We start from the raw sequence: 18,082 nt of genomic DNA, 5'->3' as shown, positions 1-18,082 counted from the left end.
GCGATCGCTACCTTTTGCTGCTGATAAATGCGGTTGTGTGTTTGGCTATTGTGGTAAGCTAATATAATGCTATATTGTGTTTTGGCTGTAAAACACTTAAAAAATCGGAAATATTGGCTGGATTCACAAGATGTTTATCTTTCATTTGCTGTACACCATGTATTTTTCATAAATGTTTTATGATGAGTATTTAGGTATTTCACGTTGCTCTCTGTAATTATTCTGGCTGCTTTGGTGATATTTTTGATGGTAGCTGCAATGTAAAACTATGATTTATACTGCAAATATGCACATTTTCGAACAAAACATAGATTTATTGTATAACATGTTATAAGACTGTCATCTGATGAAGTTGTTTCTTGGTTAGTGACTAATTATATCTCTATTTGGTCGGTTTTGTGATAGCTACCTATGCGGTAGAAAAATTGTGAAAATATGCGGTTGAGTCTTTTGCTATTGTGGTTAGCTAATAGAAATACATATTGTGTTTTCGCTGTAAAACATTTAAAAAATCGGAAATGATGGCTGGATTCACAAGATGTTTATCTTTCATTTGCTGTATTGGACTTGTGATTTCATGAAAATTATGTTATATGATATCCCTGTGGCGTTAGGCTAGGCTATGCTAGTCAGCTTTTTTGATGGGGGGGATCCCGGATCCGGGAGAGAGAAGCGGTAGAGGTTATTAATGCAACCGCCGTGTTAGATTTTTAAAAATAACTTTACCATAACGAGACAGCGCTCCCAAAACGGCAGAGAATAGGAATCAACATTTTCCACAGAAATACGAAATAACATCATAAATTGTTCTTACTTTTGCTGAGCTTCCATCAGAATCTTGTACAAGGAGTCCTTGGTCCAGAATAAATCGTTGTTTGGTTTTAGAATGTCCATTTCTTCTGTCGAATTAGCAACCTTAGCTAGCCATGTGGCGCGAACATGCCCATCTTCTCTTGATGCAAAGAACGGAAAATTCCAAAAGTCCCAATAAACGTTGAATAAACTGATAAAACTCGGTTGAAAAAACCTACTTTATGATGTTATTATCACATGTATCAAATAAAATCAGAGCCGGAGATATCCGCCGTGTATACCGAACGCTTATCAGAAGACAATGTCGACGTACTTCGCGCGTCAGAGAAGACAAAGAAATGTCCAGACCTGTCACTCCAAAAGCTCTTGTTCGGCCTCAGATCAAGCTAGACACCCCATTCCACCTTCCACTGCCTGTTGACATCTAGTGGAAGGCGTATGAAGTGCATGCATATCGATAAATATAAGGCATTTGAATAGGCAGGCCCTGGAACAGAGCATCGTTTTCAGATTTTTCACTTCCTATATGGAAGTTTGCTGCAAAATGAGTTCTGTTTTACTCACATATATATTTCAAACAGTTTTAGAAACTTCAGAGTGTTTTCTATCCAATAGTAATAATAATATGCATATCATATGATCTAGGACAGAGTACGAGGCCGTTTAATTTGGGCACCATTTTATCCAAAAGTGAATATGGCGCCCCCTATTTCCAAGAGTTAAATTCACACAGGTCACTGGATAAGACAGTAGAAATACTCCAGATATAACAGACTAACCCTAGCCCCCCGACTCAAACTACTGACTACTGGGCATAAATACTGGAGGCTGAGACAGGAGAGGTCGGGAGACACTGTGGCCCCATCTGACGATAACCCCGGACAGGGCCAAACAGGCAGGATATAACCCTACCCACTTTGCCAAAGCACAGCCCCCACACCACTAGAGGGATATCTTCAACCACCAACTTACCATCCTGAGACAAGGCCGAGCATATCCCACAAAGATCTACGCCACGGCACAACACAAGGGGGGGCGCCAACCCAGACAGGAAGATCACGTCAGTGACTCAACCCACTCAAGTGACGCACCCCTCCTAGGGACGGCATGGAAGAGCACCAGTAAGAAATCTGTTATAAAACATCCCCACTACATTTAAAAAAAAATACTTACAAAATATGCACAAATATATATAAAACATGGCTACAAACTATGAAACGAGCTCACAAATTGTAAAACGTCCACGTACTGTAATATACATCCACTATACTTTTAGTTGTGGATGTTATGATGATATTCCCTGGAGGTTCGGGGCCCACAGGGCAGGTGCCCTGCGTGACCATTCGGTAATCTGGCCCTGATCATCAAGTTAAACCACAGGTATTGTTGCTACACATCCTTACACTGACTTGGAGGATAAAACTGAGACTGTAGCCAGCTTCCATTTCACCAAATTTTATTGTCCAAAGAATGTTCTCATAGTCCAGAAGTATTGTATGAAAATCCACAATGTTGGTGCCATAAAGGAGCACTGACCAATCTGCCTCCAAAAGAGGACAGCTGGTTTTGAGGATGGTGTGGAGGTCAGTGGTTGATGATCTGAGCACCACCTGAGATGGTGAGTATGGTTTCAGTAGACCACTATTGAGCTGGTAGATCAGATAGGAGTCAATGAAGTTACATGGGGGTTTGGATGATAGTGTCAAATTTCTTAGAATGAGCGAATATATTGGAGTTTGGGGACTGGAGGGGATAACAGTCAAGTTGGGAAATGTGCAAATATTTTGATACAAATATATAGTCAAGTTGGGGATTATTCAGATATTCCTGTTGAAAAAGAGAAAAGACAGAAAAATATAATCCTACATTATATTAAATTCATCCAATTGTGCCAAAACTGGTTGAATAAACGTTGTTTCCACCTCATTTCAACAACACAAAAATCTATGTGATAACGGTGAATCAAAGTGGAAAACAAAATTGGATTTATTTTACCCAACTTTTAACCAACATTTTGGGTTGATTTAACATTTTGGTTCCCAAATTTAAATCAAACCTAGACATTGAACTGATGTCTGTGCCCAGTGGGATTGGATTTCTGTAATCATATCAGCTCATTTGTCACACTTCTTCTAATCATCCAGAGAGAATGTACCTTTCTTTGAGGTTAACCTTTGAGATGACCTCCCTCAAGGATTCTCGCTCTTTCCTCTGAGCGAATTTGTCCCACATTTTAGCAAAGTCGCCATTGGTGGCCACGTTTCTCAAGATATTGCGACCATGATGCCTGTGGACAAAAATATTAATATCATCTTAAACGTGCAACATATCAAATAATTTCTGCTGTCTGTGATTAAAAACAGTACTCAATTGATGGCAACCTGAGAAAAAATATCCCATCAAAGTAAGACATACATTAGGTAGAATTTGCAAGAGGGTCGGTTTGAGTAATGCTCCGCATTACCTGATCTACAAATCATCTCAACTATCTAACAACTGAGTATTAACCGTTCGTTATTATGAAAATCTTAGCGAATCTGCACAGCGCTTGGCTCAGGCCGACCATTGTGATCAAGTAGGGTTGTCTTCATTAGGCACCAAACAGAAGGAAGGAAACTGAATCAGGCACTGACTATTTGGACTCATTTACATTTGACATTTTTACCCCAATTTCGTGGTATCCAATTAGTAGTTACAATCTTGTCCCATCGCTGCAACTCCCGTAAGGACTCTGGAGAGGCGAAGGTCGAGAGCCGTGCGTCCTCCGAAACACAACCCAGCCAAGCCGCACTGCTTCTTGACACACTGCCCGCTTAACCTGGAAGCCAGCTGCACCAATGTGTCGGAGGAAACACCATACACCAGGCGACCGTGTCAGTGTGCATTGCACCCCGCACACCACAGGAGGTCGCTAGTTGGCTTTTTGAGAAGAACATCACTGCTGGCCAAACATCCCGGCTAAGCTTTTGGCTTTTTAGCTTTCAAACCAACATGAGTGCCTAGACTTGGATTTTCCTATGCCACGTAGCACTTATTTTAATTTATTTTTTAAATTTTTTTAATTGTAAAATTTTAAATTTATTTAAATTTATTTTTTCTTTAAGGGTGGATCAGCTTAATATTGCGGAAAGAATGTTGCTTCCAATGTAATTGTCTGCATCATTTCCAATCCCCCATATTTTTGGGGGTAAATATATATATCCATACACGCATGCATACATATACACATATATACATACACATACCTATATAGACATACATACTTTTTTAAAGAATATACCTTTATTATTATTCCCGGCAACCCTACCACCGATCCCCCAATTGGAGTAAACTAATAAACACTTCTGCTTTTACCTTAAATTTATACATCTTATACACATTTTACAGACAGTCTACTTTACAATAGTTCTCTCTTGTTTGTTCTTAGTCCTTCCTCTATTTCTGTTGTCCATCCAATTTTATTTCCACTTGTAACTGTGCTATTTCACAAAAGCTCCGCACCTATACACATTTCACAGATCCCGTATGCCCTACATTGTTTATCTTGTTATTAGTCCCACCCTTCAGTTCCACTCAACCCTTCCCATCTATCTTCCAACATCATCCATTTCGGATTTTTATTTGCCATATATTTTTCAACTGTGCTGTGATGCTTCACAAAAGATTTGAACCTTCCTATTCTCATAGCTTCTACAGATTGTAAATTAAAAATAAACATTTTTGCTAAAATAATTATTATATTATTGATTGATTAACTATGGCTTTTCAAATCACCCAGTATTGCTATCTGTAGCGTTAGTTCTAGGCAAATGTTGCAATTCTTCAGCCATTCCTGGACTTGTGACCAAAAACGAGCTACATATGGACAATACCAAAATAAATGATCTAATGACTCTGCCTCCTCACAACAGAATCTGCAGAGCTGGGAAGATTGTATACCCCATATATATAACATTCTATTAGTTGCAAGAATTTTGTACAGTAATTTAAATTGAAAAATTTGAAGTTTTGAATCCGGCGTTGTTTTGCGTATCAATTCATAAACCATGTGCCATGGAATGGGTACATCGAAAATCTCTTCCCAACTATTTTGCAATTTATATGGCACAGCTGTCAGTTTTTGGTCCTTAAATGAAATTGGTATATGTTTTTATTTATCACACTTTTCTTTAACCATTTATGTTCTTTAATACAAGTTCCTTACTTTTTTCCCCTTCTACTTGCCTCTTCCATTTTTGTGGTAATGCTGCAATTAATTGGTTGTAATTTTGGGTAGAGCAGACATTTCCATATGTCTGTGTTAGCTGCATGTGTGACATAACTCCACCAGTCCTATTTATGATATCATTCACAAAAATTATACCTTTTTTAAACATTTCTTCGATAAATACAGTTTTTTTTATCAATTACTATATTTGAATTTAACCACAATATTTGTTGTACTATTTGTTCCGTCCTTTCAGGTGGATTAAACTGAAATTGCAACCAACTTTCTAAGGCTTGTTTAAAAAATAAGGATATTTTGGAGATTAATTCCTTTTCAAACAACCGAAAGTGAGCAGGTGTAATCTGAATAAAGGGAAAAAGGCCCTTCTTGAACATAGGATGAGACATTCGTACCAATTTACTAGAGAACCAGTTTGGATTTAAGTATAACTTTTGTATGACTGATGCCTTTAGTGAGAGGTCTAATGCTTTAATATTTAATAATTTCTGCCCTCCGAATTCATATTCGTTATATAAATAGGCTCTTTTAATTTTATCTGGCTTGCCGTTCCAAATAAAATTGAATATTTTTTGTTCATATAATTTAAAAAGCAGGTCACTAGGTGTAGGCAAAACCATAAGCAAATAGGTAAACTGTGATATGACTAAAGAGTTAATCAGGGTGATTTTTCCACAAATAGACAGGTATTTTCCTTTCCATGGAAGCAAGATCTTATCTATTTTTGCTAACTTTCTATAAAAATGTATTGGAGTGAGATCATTTCTTTCTTTTGGGATTTTTATACCGAGTATGTCCACATCTCCGTCAGACCATTTAATTGGTAAACTACATGGCAATATAAAATGTGTATTTTTTAGTGATCCAATACGTAATATGGTACATTTATCATAATTTGGTTTTAATCCAGAGAGGATAGCAAAGGTATCTAGATCCTCTATGAGGCCCTGGAGAGACTCTAGTTGTGGTTTTAAAAGAAAACATGAATCATCAGCGTACAATGACACCTTAGTTTTTAAGCCACGGATTTCTAATCCCTTAATATTAATGTTTGATCTAATTTTAACAGCTAACATTTCGATGGCAATAATAAATAGATATGCCGATAGTGGACAACCTTGTTTTACTCCTCTAGATAGTTTAAAATTTTGTGAGATGTAGCCATTATTTACTATTTTACACCTAGGGTTACTATACATAATTTTAACCCATTTTATAAGAGATTCCCCAAAATTGAAATATTCTAGGCATTTATATATAAACTCCAGTCGTACTTTATCAAAAGCCTTTTCAAAATCAGCTATGAAAACCAGGCCTGGTGTCCCCGATATTTCATAGTGTTCTATTGTTTCCAGTACTTGCCTTATATTATCTCCAATGTATCGTCCATGTAAAAAACCTGTCTGATTAGGATGAATAATATCTGACAAAACTTTTTTTATTCTATGCGCCAAGCATTTTGCTAGGATTTTTGCATCACAACACTGAAGTGTAAGAGGTCTCCAATTTTTCAATTGGACTGGATCTTTATATATACCACTTGGGTCCTGTTTCAGTAATAACGATATCAGACCTTCTTGTTGCGTGTCTGATAATCTACCATTTATATAGGAGTGGTTAAAACAAGCTAATAATGGTCCTTTGAGTATATCAAAAAAAGTTTTGTATACTTCCACTGGTATGCCATCCAGCCCTGGAGTTTTCCCATCCTTAAAGGCCCCAATTGCATCAAGCAGTTCCTCCTCTGTAATTTGGCCTTCACATGAGTCTTTCTGTACAGATGTTAATTTTACATTATTAATAGGAAAAAAATCCATACAATTAGTTTCAGTTAGTGGAGATGGAGGAGCCTGAAACGAAAACATATTCTTAAAGTACTTTACTTCTTCTTTCAAAATATCATTTGGTGAATCATGCGTGACTCCATCATTTGTAACAAGTTTTAATAAAAAAAATTTGGTAGCATTTCTATATTGAAGATTGAAAAAGAATTTGGTGCATTTTTCCCCATATTCCATCCAGTTCGCTTTATTTTTATAATATATTACACTGGATCTTTCTTGAGTAAGTTCCTCCATTTCTTTTTGTTTTTCCTCTAACTTATTCTGTGCCTCTATGGTACCGTTTTTATTGCTATCTAACTGTACTGTTAGTCCTTCAATTTCCTTTGTTAATATGGACTCTTTTGATCTAAATTCCCTTTGTTTTATAGATGAGTACTGATTTGCATGGCCTCTAAAGGCACACTTAAAAGTGTCCCATACAATAAGGGGATCTGCTGTACCTATGTTATGTCTGAAAAAGTCAGTTATAAAATCTTCTGTCCTAGTTCTAAACAATTTATCATCTAGTAGACTTTGATTAAATTTCCAATATCCTCGCCCACGTGGAAATTCTGTAAGAGAAATATATATGCCAATTATGTGATGATCCGACCGCATTCTGTCCCCTATCAACACTTTTTAAACTTTTGGTGCCAGAGAGAATGGTATAAGAAAGTAGTCAAGACGACTAGCTTGATTCAGCCTCCGCCATGTATATCTCACTAAATCAGGGTATTTAAGTCTCCATATATCCACTAATTCCAATATATCCATGACATTCATGATTTCCTTAAGTGCCTGAGGGTGATAGTTTGTAGTGTGATTTCCTTTCCGGTCTATAGAGGTATTTAAGACCGTATTAAAATCTCCCACTATAATAATAGAGTCTAGTGTTGCTTGTAGAGTTGATAAATTCTTATATATATTTTCAAAGAAGCTTGGATCATCATTATTCGGACAGTATAGGTTAACAAGCCATGTTTGTTTATTGTCCAATAACATATTTAAAATAATCCATCTACCTTGAGGATCTGTTTGGACAATTTGCACATTTGGATCAAAATTATTGTTAATTAAAACCATCACCCCTTTTGAATTTCTTTGCCCATGGGAGAAATATATTTTGCCCCCCCAGTTCTTTTTCCACAAAACTTCATCTAAAACTGTTGAATGGGTTTCCTGTAAACAATAGATATTATAATCCTTCTCTTTTAGCCAGGTAAATACTGATCGTCTTTTCTTATTATCTGCTAAGCCATTACAATTGTAACTGGCTATACTTATTTCACCACTTACTATAATGAGACACACCTTTCACGTAGCACTTATTTGTGTTTATAATTTTTCCTTTTTGATTTCAATTACTATTCCCCTCCAAGAGAACCTGTGGTTGGAATACCTAAAATCAGCAAATCAATCCATGACACCCTTTAGCATAGATGCTGTAGACAGCCGACAATGTGGCTTTTAAAGGCAATTTCAATTTGTATTCGTGGTAAACGCTGCAGATGTTGACTCAAGAGTAAATGACCGTTAAAAGCTGCATTGTCGGCGATGTAGTGCTATAGCGAGCCATGGATTGAATCCCGGCCTTAACTGTTATGTTGAAGCAAGCTACTTTACAGGAGGAACTTCCCACCTGACTTCCTGTGCAGCCAGTTTACTGACGGCAATTAAGAAACGGTCAGTGAGGTCTTTCTTCCCCGACAGGAGACGAGCCATCCCCATGACCTCAGCCAGTCTCTCCAGGTGCTGAGCAGTGCAGCTCCTCACCGCAGCGTTACGGTGGCTGAGGAAGGAAAAACAGAGCACATCAGTTACATGTCATAGAGATACATGAGTTAGGAGACAAATGATAATGGATTGTATTCATGAAGTCTCATCGATTGATCAAAATGTTCGGTAAGGCCTTATATTAAGGTCCCTTAATATACCATTTATAAACTGTTTGTAAAGAGTTTACTTACCATTTATTAATCATTATTCCTACATTTGTAAATGTCAATAGGAAATCTATAAATTGTTATTTACACATTTATAAACGCTATTTTAAATGATTTGTTCATGATTTATCAGATAATTAATAAGGTGTTTGATCATAGTATGTTCACAATTTGTAAATTATTAATAATGTACTACTAATGTACTATAAACCAGTTATAAAGGAGTTATTGTCAAGGCATTTGTTAACGGTTGATTAATGGTTTGACTCACCATTTATATACATATTTATAGATGTATTTACAAATGTCACAAATGGTCTATTTATTAATGAGTGCATTTATGAATGTGAGTACATGCACTTACTAATACCTCAGTGCCTCACTAATAGCCGCTAATCTAAAGTGTTCACTATATATACTTTATAAATGTTTATAAATGACTTGTTACTCCCCAAAGGCTAGCACACATCAGTAGACAGTACCTCTCCACCAATGGCGAAAAATAATCTAAATAACGCAATGGTAAAATAAGAAGTACACAACACAAGGAAGTATAAGACATAACAAAAAAATGTGATTCCATTCAAATGTGACGTCTAGCGTTGGGTGAGTTGCTGCCGGAAGTGTTGTGGAATAACCTAGCATGCTGATGAAAAAGGCAGTTTATTAAAACTAGCAGTATTTCAATCTTCTCGATTTCGAGGCTTGGATAATGGGAGAATTTGGAGTACAGCGATACTTTCCATCCCTGGATTGAGATACGTTTTCAAGCAATATCATATTTTCCGTCAACACGGTGAAAACATATTGCCATAGGATCGTTTCGACTTGATGGCAGACTGAACTTAAAGTCGAGCTTTGGCTAACTAAGCACAGTTATATAAATAAACTAAAAATATGCTATTCTGTTATTTTGAAAGAACCTCTTAAGGATCGGACCCTTCAATTTTCACCTAAAATGACATACCCAAATCTAACTGCCTGAAGCTCAGGACCTGAAGCAAGGATATGCATATTCTTGATACCATGTGAAAGGAAACACTGAAGTTTGTGGAAATGTTAAATTAATGTAGGAGAATATAACACATTTGATCTGGTAAACGATAATTTGTGTGTTTTTTGTACCATCATCTTTGAAATGCAAGAGAAAGGCCATAACATATTATTCCAGCCCAGTAGCAATTTCGATTTTGGCCACTAGATGGCAGCAGTGTCAGTGCAACGTGTTAGACTGATCCAGTGAACCAATGCATATCTGTTCAAAATGTTGTATCAAGACTGCCTAAATGTGCCTAATTGGTTTATCAATATATTGTGCACTCTTCTCAAACAAATAGATTGGTATTCCTTCACTGTAATAGCTACTGTAAATTGGACAGTGCAGTTAGATTAACAAGAATTTAAGCTTTCTGCCCATATCAGATATGTCTATGTCCTGGGAAATGTTTTTGTTACTTACAACCTCAACCTCATCACAGTGGCCTACGTTAGCTCAACCGTCCCGCGGGGGGGGGGGGGGGACTGATCCCGTAGAGGTTCTCTTCTCTGGGATAGGTGGGACGAGAGCGTCCCACCTGGCCAACATCCAGTGAAAATGCAGAGCGCCAAATTCAAATAAATTACTATAAAAATTAAACTTGAAATCACACATGCAATACACCAAATTAAACCTACACTTGTTGTGACGTGTCAGATTTCAAAAAGGCTTTACGGCGAAAGCAAACAATGCTATTATCTGAGGACAGCACCCCAGCAAACAAACACAGACAATCATATTTCAACCCTACAGGCGCGACACAAATTGCAGAAATAAAGATATAATTCATGCCTTACCTTTGACGAGCTTCTTCTATTGGCACTCCAATATGTCCCATAAACATCACAAATGGTCTTTTTGTTCGATTAATTCCGTCGATATATATCCAAAATCTCAATATATTTGGCGCGTTTGATCCAGAAAATCACCGGTTCCAACTCGCGCAACTTGACTACAAAATATCTCATGAGTTGCCTGTAATCTTTGTCCAAACATTTCAAACAACTTTCCAAATACAACTTTAGGTATTTTTTTACGTAAATAATCAATAAAATTTAAGACGGGATAAACTGTGTTCAATACCGGAGGAAAACAAAGTGTAGCGAGCTTTCAGGTCAGGCGCCTCTAACAAAGACTACACTTCTTTCTACCCTCGTTCTGAACAGTGCTAATTCTTCATTTCTCAAAGAAAAAACCTCAACCAATTTCTAAAGACTGTTGACATCCAGTGGAAGCGATAGGAACTGCAAGCAAGTCCCTTAGAAATCTGGATTCCCAATGAAACCTCATTGAAAAGAAAGTGACCTCAAAGAAATAAAATTGGTGGTTTGTTCTCGGGGTTTCGCCTGCCAAATAAGTTCTGTTATACGCACAGACATGATTCAAACAGTTTTAGAAACTTCAGAGTGTTTTCTATCCAAACCTACTAATAGTATGCATATCTTAGCTTCTGGAACTGAGTAGCAGGCAGTTTATTTTGGACACGCTTTTCATCCGGACGTGAACGTACTGCCCCCTATCCCAAAGAAGATAAACGTCTTCCTTTTAATTAGGGATATGTGTTGGAGCCTATTTCTTCCTATTTAAGAAATAAGAGGTAGGCCTACCCATTAGACAGATGAAAAGATGCTTTAGGTTGCTATTTCCATAGATATGTTAGTCAATTCCTCCACCCACCATGCACTCTTTAAATAGCCCACATCTGTGTAAATACACAACAATTAATGAGGGAAATGAAAACCAGGTTTGTAGGAAAACAAGACAAAACAAATGGAAAATGAAAAGTGGATCGACGATGGTGTCACGACTCCGACCGAAGGTGACTCCCCTTCCCGTTCGAGTGGCGCTCGGCGGTCGTCGTCACCGGCCTACTAGCTGCCACTGACTCTTTTTCCGCCCCCTCCGTATGTGTTTATTTGTTACACCTGTGTTTAGGTGATTATAATTAGTTGGGCTTTATTAGTCAGCCAGCCCGTACGTTTCTTTGTGCGGGATTGTTCAGTTGTAGTTTTGGATTCGGGAGTAGATGAACGTGTTGTTTGTTTCTTTCCTCGATTGTCTTTTGGACTGGGTTTTTGTCCTCTGTGTATTGGGACATTTGTTTGGGTGAAACACCCAGTGTTTCAGTGTGGACATTGTTTTGCCGGTTGTGCATTAAAAGGCACTATATTGAACTCTCTGCTGTTCCTGTGCCTGACTTCACACCCCCCGACACCCAGAGCGTTACAGAATCCCGCACCTGTAGAAATGGAGTCAGCAGGAGCAGCAGCCAACCCTCTCCCATCGATGGAGGAACGGGTTCTCCACCACACCACCGTCCTCCATCGGATCGGATCAGCCATGGACCAAATGATGGAGAGAATGGACCTTCGGCTCCCCCCCCTCAGGACTCTCCATCCCCCGGCTCCAGCGCACTCCGTCTTACGCTCCCGAGGGATTATGATGGAGCGGCGGCGGGGTGTCAGGGGTTCTTACTCAAACTGGAGCTATACCTGGCCACCGTTAGCCCCACTCCCTCGGGAGCGGAGAGGGTGAGTGTCCTCGTCTCCTGCCTAATGGGTCGTGCTCTGGAGTGGGCCAACGCAGTCTGGTGCGTATTCGGAAAGGAGACGAGTGGAAAACCGCATTTAGTACCACATCGGGCCACTATGAGTACTGCGTCATGCCGTATGGGTTAAAGAATGCTCCAGCCGTTTTCCAATCCTTTGTAGACGAGATTCTCAGGGACCTGCACGTGCAGGGGGTGGTTGTGTATATCGATGACATTCTGATCTACTCAGCTACTCACGCCGCGCATGTATCTCTGGTACGCAAGGTGCTTGGCAGACTGCTGGAGCATGACCTATACGTCAAGGCTGAGAAGTGTGTGTTCTCCAAACGAGCCGTCTCCTTCCTGGGTTATCGCATTTCCACCTCGGGGGTGGTGGTGGAGAGTGACCGCATTAAGGCCGTGCGTAATTGGCCGACTCCGACCACGGTAAAAGAGGTGCAGCGGTTTTTGGGTTTTGCCAACTACTACCGGAGATTTATCCGGGGTTTTGGCCAGGTAGCGGCTCCCATTACCTCACTGCTAACGGGGGGCCCGGTGCGGTTGCGGTGGTCAGCAGCGGAGGACGGAGCTTTCAACAGGTTGAAGGCTCTGTTCACAGATGCGCCCGTGTTGGCGCATCCGGACCCCTCTTTAGCATTCATAGTGGAGGTGGACGCGTCCGAGGCTGGGGTGGGTGCCGTGCTATCACAGCGCTCGGGTACGCCACCAAAACTCCGCCCCTGCGCTTTCTTCTCTAGGAAGCTCAGCCCAGCGGAGCGTAACTATGATGTGGGGGACCGGGAGTTGTTAGCGGTGGTCAGGGCTCTGAAGGTGTGGAGACACTGGCTTGAGGGGGCTAAGCACCCCTTTCTCATCTGGACCGACCACCAGAATCTGGAGTATATTCGGGCAGCTAGGAGACTGAACCCACGTCAGGCAAGGTGGGCCATGTTCTTCACCCGGTTCCGGTTTACGTTATCCTATAGATCAGGCTCCCAAAACGTTAAGGCTGACGCACTGTCCCGCCTTTACGACACGGAGGATAGGTCCACCGAACCCACTCCCATCCTCCCCGCCTCGAGGCTGATAGCGCCAGTGGTATGGGAGGTGGACTCGGACATCGAGCGGGCGCTACGGGCGGAACCCGCGCCTCCTCAGTGTCCGGCGGGGCGGAAGTATGCGCCGCTTGGTGTTCGGGACCAACTGATTCGGTGGGCTCACGTCCTACCCTCCTCGGGTCACCCTGGGGTGGCGAGGACAGTGGGGAGCCTTCGGGGGAGGTATTGGTGGCCTACCTTAGCTCGGGACGTTAGGGTTTATGTCTCCTCCTGTTCGGTATGCGCCCAGAGTAAGGCTCCTAGGCACCTTCCTAGAGGGAAGTTGCAACCCCTCCCCGTTCCACAACGGCCATGGTCTCATCTGTCCGTAGATTTCCTGACCGATCTTCCCCCGTCTCAGGGAAACACTACGGTTCTGGTGATTGTGGATCGGTTTTCTAAGTCCTGCCGTCTCCTCCCGTTGCCCGGTATCCCTACAGCCCTACAGACTGCGGAGGCCTTATTCACCCACGTCTTCCGGCACTACGGGGTGCCAGAGGACATCGTTTCTGATCGGGGCCCCCAGTTCACGTCCCGAGTATGGAGGGCGTTCATGGAGCGTCTGGGGGTCTCGGTCAGCCTGACTTCCGGTTATCACCCCGAGAGTAATGGGCAGGTGGAGAGAGTGAACCAGGAGGTGGGTAGGTTTCTGTGGTCGTATTGCCAGGATCGGCCAGGGGAGTGGGCGAGATACATTCCCTGGGCCGAGATGGCCCAGAACTCACTACGCCACTCCTCTACTAACGTGTCCCCCTTTCAGTGTGTGTTGGGGTACCAGCCGGTCCTGGCACCATGGCATCCGAGCCAGACCGAGGCTCCTGCGGTGGAGGAATGGGTACAGCGCTCCAAGGAGACCTGGAGGGCCGTCCAGGAGTCCCTCCAACAAGCGAGTGGAAGGCAGAAGAGGAGCGCTGACCGCCACCGCAGTGAGGCCCCCGTGTTTGTACCGGGGGAAAGGGTCTGGCTCTCGACCCGAAACCTGCCCCTCCGCTTGCCCTGCCGGAAGCTGGGGCCGCAGTGTGTAGGGCCTTTCAAAGTCCTGAGGAGAATAAACGAGGTGTGTTATTTTGCCGGTTGTGCATTAAAAGGCACTACATTGAACTCTCTGCTGTTCCTGCGCCTGACTTCACACCCCCCCGACACCCAGAGTGTTACAGATGGCTAGAAGACCGGTGATGCCGACCGCCGAACGCCGCCCAAACAAGGAGAGGAATCGACTATGGTGGAAGTCGTGACAGTACCCCCCCCCCCCCCTTGACAAGCTGCTCCATCAGTGCGCCGACACCGGCCTCGGGGACGACCCGGAGGGAGAGGTGCAGGGCGATCCGGATGGAGACCGTGGAACTTCTGCAGCAGTGACGGGTCCAACACGTCCTCCACCGGAACCCAGCATCTCTCCTCCGGACCGTATCCCTCCCACTCCATGAGGTACTGAAGGCCCCTCGCCCGACGCCTCGAATCCAGTATGGAGCGAACGGAATACGCCGGGGCACCCTCGATGTCCAGAGGGGGCAGAGGAACCTCCCACACCTCAGACTCCTGGAGCGGGCCAGACACCACCGGCCTGAGGATAGACACATGGAACGAGGGGTTAATACGGTAATCGGGGGGAAGCTGTAACCTGTAACACACCTCGTTCAGTATACTGAGGACTTTAAATGGCCCCACAAACCGCGGCCCCAGGGGCGGGTTTCGGGTCGGGAGCCAGACCCGGTCCCCCGGTGCGAACACCGGGGCCTCACTGTGGTGACGGTCTGCGCTGGAGTTCTGGTGCAGCACGGCCCGGTAGAGGTGAACATGGGCGGCGTCACATGTCTCCTCTGCACGCCTGAACCAGTCGTCCACCACAGGTGCCACGATCTGACTCTGATGCCAAGATGCCAGAACCGGCTGGTACCCCAATATGCACAGGAAGGGGGAGAGGCTAGTGGAGGAGTGGCGAAGCGAGTTCTGAGCCATCTCGGCCCAGGGCACGAACGCCGCCCACTTCCCCGGCAGGTTCTGGCAATAAGACCGCAGAAACCTACCCACATCCTGGTTCACTCTCTCCACCTGCCCATTACTCTCTGGGTGAAAACCCAAGGTAAGGCTGCTCGAGACCCCCAGACGTTCCATGAACGCCCTCCAGACCCTCGACGTGAATTGGGGACCCCGATCAGACGCTATCCTCAGGCACCCTGTAGTGCCGGAAGACCTGTGTAAACAAGGCCTCCGCAGTCTGTAGGGCCGTAGGGAGACCGGGCAGAGGAAGGAGATGGCAGGACTTAGAAAAACGATCCACAACGACCAGGATCATAGTGTTCCCCTGTGGGGGGGGGTGCGACCATGGCCTCTGTGGAACAGGTAAGGTGTGTAGCTTACCTCTGGGCGCACACCGAGCAGGAGGAAACATAAACCCTCACGTCCTTAGCCAAGGTGGGCCACCAGTACTTTCCACTCAGACAGCGCACCGTCCGACCGATGCCTGGATGACCAGAGGAGGGTGAGATGTGGGCCCAATAGATCAGCCGGTCACGGACAGCAGACGGAACGTTCAGACACCCAGCGGGACACTGGAGGGGAGCGGGCTCTGCACGTAACGCCTGCTCAATGTCTGCGTCCAGCTCCCATACTACCGGCGCCACCAGGCAGGAGGCCGGGAGTATGGAGGTAGTATCCATGGGCTGCTCCTCTGTGTCATACAGCCGGGACAGTGCGTCTGCCTTCACATTCTGGGAACCTGGTCTGTAAGAAAGGGTGAAAACAAAACGGGTGAACAACATGGCCCACCTTGCCTGACGAGGATTCAGTCTCCTCGCTGCCCGGATGTACTCCAGGTTGCGGTGGTCAGTCCAGATGAGAATAGGGTGTTTAGCCCCCTCAAGCCAATGTCTCAACGCCTTCAACGCCCTGACAACAGTCAACAACTCCCGGTCCCCCACATCATAGTTTCGCTCCGCCGGGCTGAGCTTCCTCGAGAAAAAGGCACAGGGGCGGAGCTTCGGTGGTGTGCCCGAGCGCTGACAGAGCACGGCTCCTATCCCAGCCTCGGACGCGTCCACCTTCACTATGAACACCAAAGAGGGATCCGGATGGGCCAGCACGGGAGCCGAGGTAAACAGAGCCCTTAGGTGACCAAAAGCCCTGTCCGCCTCAGCCGACCACTGCAAACGTACCGAGCCCCCCTTCAGCAGTGAGGTAATGGGAGCCACTACCTGACCAAAACCCCGGATAACCTCCGGTAGTAATTGGCAAACCCTAGAAACCGCTGTACCTCCTTCACCGTGGTGGGAGTCGGCCAATTACGCACGGCTGAAATGCGGTCACTCTCCATCTCCACCCCTGAGGTGGAAATGCGGTACCCTAGGAAAGAGACGGACTGCTGGAAGAACAGGCATTTCTCAGCCTTGACGTACAGGTCATGCTCCAACAGTCGACCAACCACCCTGCGCACCAGAGACACATGCTCGGCGCGTGCAGCGGAGAATATCAGAATGTCATCAATATACACCACTACACCCTGCCCGTGCAGGTCCCTGAAAATCTCGTCTACAAAGGCTTGGAAGACTGATGGAGCATTCATCAACCTGTACGGCATGACGAGGTACTCATAATGCCCTGAGGTAGTACTGAATGCCGTCTTCCACTCGTCCCCCTCCTGGATACGCACCAGGTTGTAAGCGCTTCTGAGATCTAGTGTGGTGAAGAAGCGCGCCCCGTGTATTTACCAAATCGCTGTACCTATGAGAGGTAACGGGTAACTGTACTTCACAGTGATCTGGTTTAGGGCTCGATAGTCAATACACGGGCGCAGACCTCCCTCCTTCTTCTTCACAAAAAAGAAACTCGAGGAGGCGGGTGAAGTGGAGGACCGAATGTACCAATGACGTTGGGATTCGGAGACATATGTTTCCATATTTCCATATACGTCTCCGCCTGTGACAGGGGGTACACGTGACTCCTGGGAAGTGCGGCGTCTACCTGGAGGGTTATCGCACAATCCCCTCCGACGATGAGGTGGTAGAGTCGCCCTCTTCTTAGAGAAGGCGAGAGCTAAATCAGAATATTCGGGAGGAATGTGCACGGTGGAGACCTGGTCTGGACTTTCCACCGTAGTAGCACCAACGGAACCCCCTAAACACCTCGTGAGAGCCCTCACCCCGTGAGAGCCCTCTGTTGCCATGACAAGCTAACCAGGGAAGGCCCAGCACCACGGGAAACGCAGGAGAGTCAATGAGGAAGAGACTGATTCTCTCCTTGTGACCCCCCTGCGTCACCATGCCCAGGGGAGTAGTGGCCTCCCTAATCAACCCGGAACCTAATGGTCGACTGTCCAGAGCGTGAACTGGGAAGGGCCTAACCACTGGAACAATAGGCATCCCTAAACTATGGGCGAATGCTCTGTCAATAAAATTCCCAGCCGCGCCTGAATCGACGAGTGCCTTATGCTGGGAATGCAGAGAAAACTCAGGAAAGTTAACATGCAAGAACACGTGTGCAACAGAAGGCTCTGGTTGAGAATGGTGCAGGTTCCTCTGTCGACCGCCCCTGTGGTTGGTCGACAGAGGAACCAACCCCACACCGACCGGCAGTGTGACCTCTGGGGCCACAGATGGTGCACGTGAATGGTTGCGCC

This window comes from Salvelinus alpinus, chromosome 28 (assembly GCF_045679555.1).
Source record: "Salvelinus alpinus chromosome 28, SLU_Salpinus.1, whole genome shotgun sequence".
Classification (NCBI taxonomy): domain Eukaryota; kingdom Metazoa; phylum Chordata; class Actinopteri; order Salmoniformes; family Salmonidae; genus Salvelinus; species Salvelinus alpinus.
The sequence above is the reverse complement of the archived record's forward strand: the minus strand, read 5'-3'. Positions refer to the sequence as shown.